We start from the raw sequence: 10,765 nt of genomic DNA, 5'->3' as shown, positions 1-10,765 counted from the left end.
TGTGGTAATTATTTGTAAAGTTAATTTTTAATCAATTTGGCTAAACAAAACAAGAAAAATAATTTTGATGGAATGTCACAATTTAAATTAAAGAATTAAATCAATGTTCAAATACCCACAAAACAAAACAACATACTTTGCGAAATGATCACAACAGAAATAAACACAAGGCTTAATATAATATAACATGAATAGACTAAAATAAAATATTTCACTTTAACAAGAATTCATTAGTAATCATAAAATTAATATTGCAAAAGATTCGTGGCAATATGAAAATTCATTAAACTTATTTTAATTAAGACATAGGCTTCTCCCAAGTCCTATTATGTTCATATGTTAATTAGCATATCTTTAATTCAAAAACTAACTTAGAATTCACCTCCCCAAAGATTTACACAATTTATACATACAACAATTATCTTCAAATCGACATGATATGCATCATTTAGATTTTATGTTTATTAGCTATTTCCTCTTCCCATATTAGATAGTTAATCTTCCCATATTAGACAGTTAATTTAATAACTTACAAATATTAGTCATACATTCACAATTATAAACATGCTTCAAATCTAAATAGATAAAATAATCATTTGCACAAAATATTCAAGAAACAATTATCTAATGAACTCAAATCAAGATTCATATCTATTTTGAATCAACAAAATTAAGCCATGTCATATTAAATTGAAAATATAAAGATGAGATGCAGTTTTATCTCTTGACATAGAAAATAATAATTTAATAGAAAGAGAAGGATAAGAAAAAGTAGCTGAGGGGGATATCCACGACCATTTCACAATGCGAAGAGCAAACAACTAAGTGTAGGGGGCTACCTACGGCTGCTCCTTATGGCTTCCCATGATGGCTTTCCTCCTCGCCTTTAGGTTAAAAATCACCTAAACACCATCAAGTTGATCTCCTAGCTGCTTTCATTTTGGCAAGTGATTGCCTGATTTTGTGGACTAAGTGTTTAACAAGCTATGAGAATGTCAAAAAACACTTAAGAAAGATAAGAGTGAATTTGTGTATCTCAAGTTGTGTTGTTGTTGTGTGCTTTGGATGAATGGATGAATGCCCTATTTATAGCTGTCAAACCCATGCGAAAAATAGCAAATGCATCTCCCTTAATCTTCCATGCTTGTGTCGTCCCTTATATGATGGAAGACTAAGTCTTCCTTGCTAAATTTAGTAAGGAAGGTTGCTTGAATTCCTCTCCTAATGGTTGTCGTCCCTTATGTTGAGGAGGAATGAGTCTTCCTTGCTATTTTTAGTAAGGAAGTTACATTGTTCTCTTTATGCATGGCCAACCACATGTGGTCCAAGTGTGGTGGTATTTGACCGCTATTGTAATACTCCGAAAATATTTACAGTAAGGAAAGTAATATAATATCTCCGATAGAGTAAAATAAGGAAATAAAGTGCTAAAAAGGGGTAATTTTGAGTTATGGCAATATTGGGAAGTATATTATAACATATAAATTCAAGAAACGATTAAATCGCAAAAGTGAGAAAAGTTTTGTTACCCAAGAGTAAATACTCAAAAGTTGAGGGGTTAAAGTGTAAATATGAAAAAGTTGAAGGACCAATGGTGTAAATATTTTAAAGGTGGAATGATCTAGAAACTAAGAAAAATGGATGGATTAGGACCAAATTGAAAAAGGTGAAGAAGTTTGAGGGACTAAATCACAATTTTACCAAATTAAGTGATGACTCAAGGATGGAATTTTAAAAGATCATAAAGGGCAAAATGGTCAATTAGAAGAGAGAGAAATCTATAAGATAATGATGATGTTGGAGATATTTTAGATTAATAAATAAGTAAATATTAGTTTATTAATATTTTAATTTGATTTTTTTTAAATGATATTATTTTATTATTATTAATTTATTTAGTATATATATATGGAAAGAAGGATGAAAAGCAACCATCCCACCATTTTTGCATGCATTAACGTGAGAAGAAAAGGGAAAGAAAGAAAGTTTTGCTTTCTTTACAATTTGGTCAATTCACCAAAAATCCACCACTTTCACTTAGAAATCAAAGAAATTTCCATAGCCACCAAGAGAGAAAATTGACAAGGAGACTATGGGAAGCTAGAATATCAAGTTAGATTCAAGAAATAGAGGCTGGAGGAGAGAGAAAGTCAAGTTAAAGATTGAAGGCAATTGAGCAAGGTAAGAACATCATGATTTCAATATATTTTTGAGTTTGATATTATTGAAAAAGTATGAGATTGATGTTAATGTAGGGTTTTATTATATAAGGTTATATGTTCTTGATATGTTAGTAAAGATAAAATAAGAGAAAGTGTTGAGAAATAGTGTAGAGAAGGAAAGTAAGAGTGTTATAGACTTAGTAATCAATATTTTGCACTAAAACAGTTTTGGACAGTAGCAGTAGGTTAACTTTGAAAAATCACCATAAATTGTGGAAATTGAATTAGAGGATGAATAAAATATGAAATTAAATATTATTGAGTCTAATTTCTCATAGAAGAAACGGTGTAAGCAATGGAATTGTAAATCATGAGATATATCAAATTTTGTGAGATAATGTCAGAATGATTTCGGGTTCCCCTGTTCTGACTTTGGAAAATTGTTAAAAAATTGTACAGAAATAATTATGAGTTCTAATTTATATTCTTAGAATCCTTAATGAGTCCATTTTCAAAATAAATAAACGGAAACATCATCCAAATTTTGTACAATGAGATAATTAATTTTTAGTGAAGAGAGGTCAGAACTGTCCAGCAGTGAAACATGGGAAACTTTAAAGAATAAACTGTACTATTTGGCTAAACCAAAAATTCTGAAATTTTTATGGTAAGAATATATGTGAATCTAGTTTTGGGGAAAATTTACAGATCCTAATTTGAAGCTCTGTATCTCCAGATAAAAATAATTTAGTGACTCTAACTCGGACGGACAACTTGAATTTTACATACAAGAAAATAGTGAAAGTATGAATAATGTTGTTTAAATGTGTTATACACATTAAGGATGAGGAATGGAGAGGAGGTGGAGCAAAATTGGGAAATATATGAATGATTTGTGTATAATTGGTCATATTCTTGATTATAATTGATAAACGATGAAATAGAAATGATGCTTATATTTGTGCATTATTGGTCATGGTTTAAGCTCATGTGTGAAAATAAAGTGATACGAGCAAAAGAGGTGACACTCAAGGGGTTGTTTTTCCTTGTGATCCAATCAAATACGGGAATGCAATTCACTGGACCAATCTTGGAATAGTGAAAGCCCATAAATTGGTGGATTAATCTTTTATGTATCTTATTATTATTATTATTTACTTAATTCTCATTGGTTGGGACACATCATTTATGAGTTAAGTAATTTTATTGGTTAGGTTATTATTTATTTATTTTCTTAGATAATTTTAAAGAGTTTTATTAGGATTCAATTACTCTTTAAAGAGTTTTTATTAGGACTCAATTACTCTTGTAATTTGCCTATAAATAGGCTTGTTTTCTACACATTGGAGGACATAAAAAAGAGAGTATTTGTTTTCTTCCAAATTTGTGTGAGGTAAATTTTTGAGAGTAGAGTGATTCTTCTCTTGCTATTTAGTTTGGAGTTTGTTACTTTCGAGGGTATTTCAGAGTTACAAATATTCAAATTTCTTCCCGTTCATCGGTGTTTCTAGAGGTTCTTCTTCTAGGGGTTTCGTAGGAAGCCGCTCAATCATTGGCGTTTTTGGTTGCAAGTTAACCAAGGGTTCCCTAGGGCAAATCTATCCTTTTATTATTATTATTATCATTATTTAACTAATTTTATTTATTCTCGTTTTTATTTCTAATTTATGTTTCTCTTGTGTCTAGATCCGAGGTTCCGCATCAGTTGGTATCAGTTTCAGGTCAGTCGGTGTTATTTTTGAAGCTAAAATCAAATCCGAAACGAGTCAAAATACCAAAAACACTTTTAATCGGTTTCGTCGATTCTTTTTTTTCTTTTTTTTTTGAAGTTTGTGTTTATTCTCCTCTTATTCTTTAAAAAAACACAGAAAAAAAGCAAAAAGCGCAAAAAAAAAGTAAAAAAGCGCAAAAAAAAAGCAAAAAGCGCAAAAAAAAAGTTGCCTACCTTTCATACGTAGGTTTCTTCTTTTACTATTATTGTTTTTATTTTTATTTTTATTTTTCCCAAAATTAAATTTTTTTCCTTCTTCTTTTCTTGACTCAAGTATAATTAAAGCTTCAATTTTTGAAAATCTTAAGACAACAAACATTTCCGATTTTTGTTTTTTTAATTTGGGTAGAGTTTTCTTAAGTTTTCTTCTTATTAAAGCTTTTCTTTGACTCTAGAGTTAGGGATCGTTCTTGTCTACATTTTTTGTTTCTCTTACGCTTTCTAACACTTTGTTTCTTCTTGTGTTAGCAGATATTAAAGGCACGCACAATTCCTTCATCCGTGTAGCCTCCATTACAAATTTCCTCGTCAAGTTTATTGGCCTCTTAAAGCAATTAGGATCTTCATTGTTTCTTTGAAGTTTGCACCTCCGTTATTTGATCTTGATTAGTAACCCTCTCCAAACATATTTACAAGTTTTGAATCATTCAGAGAGTTATTCTTTTGAGAGCTAACGAGTGAGGTTATTATTATTTTTTCTTTCTTGTTCCTGTTTGTGTGATTTTTTCACAGATACCATGCCGATCACTAGATCTCAAACTAGTAAAAATGAAGAGGATGGGTAAAAAAGAGAGAACGATCCTTTGGTCGAGTTGTTACAAAAAGAGATGAAAAAGTTGCAAACTCAATTTGAACATCGCATGACCCATATGTGACAAGAGCAAAGGGAGTATCTTGATGCAAAACTTACAACTCAAGAGAGATACACTGCCGATAATTACAAGAAGTTGAACGAAGCCTTTATAAGCCGATCAAATTCACGCGATCGAACTTTTAAACGAAGGGAGGACCATGTTTTTGATGATGACTTTGAGTCCGAGTATGTACCTAGAGAAAGGTTGGAACGAAACCATGACACCCCAAACCAAAATTTCCTTCTTTCTCAGGGAAGAATGATCCTGATGCTTACCTTGATTGGGAGGAAAAGATGGAAGCAGTCTTTGCTTGTTACAACTACTCTGATGAGAAAAAGGTAACATACTGTCATCACCGAGTTGATTGATTATGCACTAACATGGTGGAATCAATTATGTAAAAGCAGGATTCTTTATAGAGAGCAACCTGTTACTACTTGGGTTGAAATAAAGCGCATCTTGCGAAAACGGTTTGTTCCACCATTCTATTATCGAGAACTCCATCAAAGACTCCAACATCTTGTTCAAGGAGATAGATCTATGGATGACTACTACAAAGAGCTGGAGACTATTTAGATTAGAGCCAATCTTGTTGAAGAGGCTGAGGTGACTATGGTTAGATTCCTTGCCGGCCTAAAGCCTGAGATTTCAAATGGAGTGGAGTTACAACACTACATGGATGTGGAAGAGATGCTTCAAACTGCACTCACCATTGAAAAGCAATTACGAAAGAAAGGGACAACGAGGGGTGCTAGTTCAGTTTCTAATCCTGCTTGGAGAGGAAATTTGCAAAAACAAGATGATAGATTATGGAATGGGAGAGATGCACAGTTCAAGCCAAATGAGCCTAGAACTTACTCCAAAGATAGAGGTATGCCTAATTCATTTAAATGTTCTACTTCTACTAATCGAGTTCCATCTTCTTCTTCTTCTACTTCTCCTAGTGCCATTAAGCAGCCAAAAGATATTACTTGTTTCAAATGCCAATGAATGGGTCACTATGCTAGAGAATGCCCTAATAAAAAGTCATTGGTGATTCGAGAAGATGGCGAGGTTGATTTTGAGTTTGATAACGAAGATGATATGCCTCCTTTGGAAGATGCTGATGATGTGCATACTCATGATGAGTATGAAGAATACTTGGAGTATGGTGAGAAAGCACTTGTTGCTCAAGGGCTTTAAATGTCCATTTAAAGAGGAAGGGCGAACAAAGAGATAACATTTTCCACACGAGATGTTTGATTGGTGGACAACCGAGTTCATTGATCATCGATAGTGGAAGTTGCACCAATGTGGTGAGTTCTTCCCTTGTTGAGAAACTTGGCCTACCTTGTGTGAAGCATCCAAGGCCATACCGCTTGCAATGGCTGAATGATAGTGGGGAGGTAAAAGTATTTAAACAATGCTTAGTTTCATTTTCCATTGGTAGATACTCTGATAAAGTTTTGTGTGATGTTGTTCCAATGCAAGCTGGGCATATATTACTTGGACGGCCATGGCAGTTTGATCGACGAGTAAATCATGATGGTTTCCTTAACCAATATACCTTTGTGTTCCTCAGAAAGAAGTTTACTTTGGCTCCACTTCCTCCTCAAGAAGTCTACAATAATCAACTCAAACTTGCTAGTGAGATGGGTAAGGGAAGTGAGGTAAAATCATTAAAAAAGGCTGAGAGTAAAGAGACCCTTAGTGTGAAAAGCCAACTTAAAGGCCTAACATTGGTAAGTGATTGCACACACAAGTCACGAGATGAGAGAGTGAGTTTATTCGCTAGGTTTCGAGATATCAAATTTGCTCTTTGTACAAAACAAACATTTGTAATTATTAGGTTTAGAGAAAACTTTGTTTTGACTAACCCTAATACACATTTGCCTAGTTTTTTTGTTGATCTTTTGCAAGATTTTGAGGATGTATTTCCTTCTGAAATGCCTAAGGGATTACCTCCTTTACGAGGGATTGAACATCAAATTGACTTTATGCCTGGTTCGAGTATTCTGAATAGACCAGTCTATCGAAGCAATCCTGAAGAAACTAAGGAGTTGCAAAGGCAAGTTGAAGATCTCTTAGAGAAAGGGTTGATTCGTGAGAGTCTAAGCCCTTGTGCGGTCCCTGTACTTCTCGTCCCCAAAAAAGATGGTTCTTGGAGAATGTGTCTTGATTGTCGTGCTGTCAACAAGATTACAGTAAAGTATCGATATCCAATTCCTCGATTAGATGATATGTTGGATGAGCTTAATGGTGCATGCATTTTCTCTAAAATTGACTTAAAAAGTGGTTACCATCAAATAAGAATGAAACAAGGTGATGAATGGAAAACTGCTTTTAAGACTAAGTATGGCCTGTATGAGTGGTTAGTCATGCCATTTGGCTTAACTAATGCTCCTAGCACATTCATGAGATTAGTGAACCACATACTTAGACATTTTTAAGGAAAATTTGTCGTTGTGTATTTTGATGGCATACTGATTTATAGTAAAACTTTGAATGATCATGTTGGGTATGTTAAATTAGTATTGGATGTGTTAAGCATGAACGACTCTTTGCTAATCTTAAAAAATGCACATTTTGTATGGATAAGCTTATTTTTTTGGGGTTTTGTGATAAGTTCTACAGGAATCCATGTGGATGAGGAGAAGGTAAAGGCAATTAAAGAATGGCCTATCCCTAAAACTGTTTCTGAGGTAAGGTCTTTCCTTGGGTTAGCCGGTTTCTACCGCAGGTTTGTTCGTAACTTTTCCACAATTGCGTTGCCTTTGACTGCACTTATTAAAAAGGATGTATCTTTTCATTGGACAGATAAGCAAGAATTAACATTTAATGAACTTAAAGATAAATTGTGTAATGCTCCTATTCTTGTTTTACCTAATTTTGAAAAGACCTTTGAGATTGAATGTGATGCTTCTGGTGTAGGTATAGGTGCCGTCCTCATGCAAGATAGTAAACCACTAGCCTACTTTAGTGAGAAACTTGGTGGAGCACATTTGAACTATTCGACCCATGATAAAGAGTTGTATGCCTTGGTAAGGGCACTAGAAGTTTGGCAACATTACCTTTTACCAAAGGAGTTTGTGATTCACACTGACCATGAATCACTTAAGCACTTAAAAGGACAAGGTAAGTTGAACAAGCGACATGCGAGGTGGGTTGAATTCATTGAATCTTTTCCTTATGTTATAAGATATAAGAAAGGTAAAGATAATATTGTGGCTGATGCTCTATCAAGGAGGTACACTTTACTTAGTACTTTGCATACTAAGTTATTAGGTTTTGAGTATCTCAAAGATTTATATGCCAACGATTCGATTTTGCAAGCATTTATGACGCATGTGAACATGGTGCATTTCACAAATTTAATAAGTATGATGGCTATCTTTTTCGAAATAATAGACTATGCTTACCAAAGTGTTCAATGCGAGAATTGTTGGTTCGAGAGGCTCATAGTGGTGGTCTTATGGGTCATTTTGGAGTCACTAAGACTTATGATGTTTTACATGAGCATTTTTATTGGCCTAACATGCGAAAACTTGTTGAGAAAATTTGCTCTACTTGCATTACTTGTAAACAAGCTAAATCCACTATGATGCCTTATGGTCTATATACTCCTCTTCCTGTTCCTAGTTCACCTTGGACTGACATTTCAATAGATTCTGTAATAGGTTTACCAAGGACAAAGCGTGGACGAGATAGCATCTTTGAGGTTGTGGATCGATTTTCTAAAATGGCTCATTTCATTCCATGCCATAAGACTGATGATGCAACCCATATTGCCGATCTATTTTTCCGTGAAGTTGTGAGATTAAATGGAATCCCAAGGACTATCGTTTCCAATAGAGATGCAAAATTTCTTAGTCACTTTTGGAAGTGTTATGGGGTAAGTTAGGTACTAAACTACTTTACTCTACTACATGCCACCCTCAAACTGATGGTCAAACCGAGGTGGTAAATCGAATTTTGGGATCTTTGCTTAGAGCCATAATAGGTAAGAATGTTAAATCTTGGGAAGAATGGATACCCTATGTTGAGTTTGCTTATAATCGTTCTGTTCATTCTTCCACAGGTTTTACTCCTTTTGAGATTGTATATGGCTTTAATCCACTTACTGTTTTAGATTTGCTTCCTTTACCTTTGAATGAGATTGCTAATTTAGATGGTGAAAGGAAAGCTGATTTAGTGAAAGAGATCCATGAGAAGGCTCGAAAAGCCATTGAGAAAAAAATGAGTCCAATGCACATCGAGCTAATAAAGGGCGAAAGCAAGTCTTATTTGAACCTGGAGATTGGGTATGGGTGCATATAAGGAAGGAACGATTTCCTTCTAAGAGAAAGAATAAACTTGATGCACGAGGAGATGGACCATTCCAAGTACTCGAGAAAATAATGACGATGCTTATCGCATCGATCTTCCTGGTGAGTATAGTGTTAGTGCTACTTTCAATGTTTCTGATCTTTCTCCTTTTGAATTTGATGTAGGTTCAGATTCGAGGACGAATCTTCTTGAAGAGGGGGAGAATGATACGAGCGATAGAGGTGACACTCAATGGGTTGTTTTTCCTTGTGGTCCAATCACTCGAAGCAATGCACGACAATTAAAATCAAAGATGAATGCTTTTGTCCAAGACTTTGTTGCTACAAATTTAATTCATCATGTTCGTGACATTGACAAATACGGAATGCAATTCAACTGGACCAATCTTGGAATAGTGAAAGCCCATAAATTGGTGGATTAATCTTTTATGTATCTTATTATTATTATTATTTACTTAATTCTCATTGGTTGGGACACATCATTTATGAGTTAAGTAATTTTATTGGTTAGGTTATTATTTATTTATTTTCTTAGATAATTTTAAAGAGTTTTATTAGGATTCAATTACTCTTTAAAGAGTTTTTATTAGGATTCAATTACTCTTGTAATTTGCCTATAAATAGGCTTGTTTTCTACACATTGGAGGACATAAAAAAGAGAGTATTTGTTTTCTTCCAAATTTGTGTGAGGTAAATTTTTGAGAGTAGAGTGATTCTTCTCTTGCTATTTAGTTTGGAGTTTGTTACTTTCGAGGGTGTTTCGGAGTTACAAATATTCAAATTTCTTCCCGTTCATCGGTGTTTCTAGAGGTTCTTCTTCTAGAGGTTTCGTAGGGAGCCGCTCAATCATTGGCGTTTTTGGTTGCAAGTTAACCAAGGGTTCCCTAGGGCAAATCTATCCTTTTATTATTATTATTATTATTAGTTAACTAATTTTATTTATTCTCGTTTTTATTTCTAATTTGTGTTTCTCTTGTGTCTAGATCTGGGGTTCCGCATCAGTATATGATTTGGCATGAAATAATGTCATGAGTGATTTATGAATTAACACATGTTGGTAAGTGTGATACATGAATAAATGTTGTGCTCATCCATGCTTATAATATTTATGCTATATGTTTATTTGGCTAAGATATTTGGTATACATGCTTAGGTTTTGGCTAAGTTATGGCTGGATTATGCCACGTTAAACCTAAAAGTTATGCATTGAAATAGTAAGTGCCTAAATGGAAATATGCTTGTGATCATGAAAGGGGTAGTAAGGTTGAAATTATGAAATCACTAGTGAAATGGTTTATTATGTGATTATTTCCAAAAAGAATTATGTTTCAATACACTAGCTTGCGACTATGGTTGAATGACATGCTTATGTCTTGTGTGATATGCATAGGAAACGGGTGTGGAAAGGTAGTGTGATATGCATAGGAAACGGGTGTGGAAAGGTAATGAAATAGTAAGTTTATACAGCTGAATTTTTATGATTAATTGTTAATGTGGGAATGATATATTGTATTAATTCGTATATTGTTGTTGAATTATGATTATGGTAAAAATGTGAAAATCAATTTGTAAGTTCAAATTAAATGTGAAAATCAATTTGTAAGCTCAAATTAAGGGATACGCAGGATTGAGTACATACGTTCGGTAACCAGTGATGAATTGACGGATAAGTCC

This window comes from Gossypium raimondii, chromosome 1 (genome assembly GCF_025698545.1).
Source record: "Gossypium raimondii isolate GPD5lz chromosome 1, ASM2569854v1, whole genome shotgun sequence".
Taxonomy (NCBI): Eukaryota; Viridiplantae; Streptophyta; class Magnoliopsida; order Malvales; family Malvaceae; genus Gossypium; species Gossypium raimondii.
Note: the sequence above shows the minus strand (reverse complement) of the source record.